General features: G+C 26.8%; 1 non-coding gene across 1 annotated transcript; it reads left to right on the top strand.

Moving 5' to 3' along the window:
• The first annotated feature begins 252 nt into the window (after window positions 1-252).
• On the top strand, window positions 253-354 carry LOC112439929 (U6 spliceosomal RNA). The gene has a single exon (XR_003028150.1). It is a non-coding gene; the product is annotated as a U6 spliceosomal RNA (small nuclear RNA).

Genomic DNA, 354 nt, shown 5'->3' with positions numbered 1-354 from the left:
TAGGTAAAATAGTCTTACCTGTGACTCACAATATAGAAGCAATAAAAGAGTTAATTTTAGTTAGGTAACTTGTCAAAAATATCTATGACAAATAAATATTATGATCAACAATGACAAATGACAAAATAGTGAAACATATTTGTAACAAAAATGTTTAAAGTCCATCAAGAATCATTAAATAGGATTTTATAATACAGTAATTTTGTAATGCAGACAATTTAGATACATCCTAAGGACAAAAAGAAATGCAAGGTGTTGCTTTAGCAGCACATATACAAAAATTAGAATGATACAGAGATTAGCATGATGCCTGACCAATAAGGACATGCAAATTATGAAATGTTTTATATTTTT

This window comes from Pan paniscus, chromosome 4, assembly GCF_029289425.2.
Source record: "Pan paniscus chromosome 4, NHGRI_mPanPan1-v2.0_pri, whole genome shotgun sequence".
NCBI lineage: Eukaryota > Metazoa > Chordata > Mammalia > Primates > Hominidae > Pan > Pan paniscus.
The sequence above is the reverse complement of the archived record's forward strand: the minus strand, read 5'-3'. Positions and strand labels throughout refer to the sequence as shown.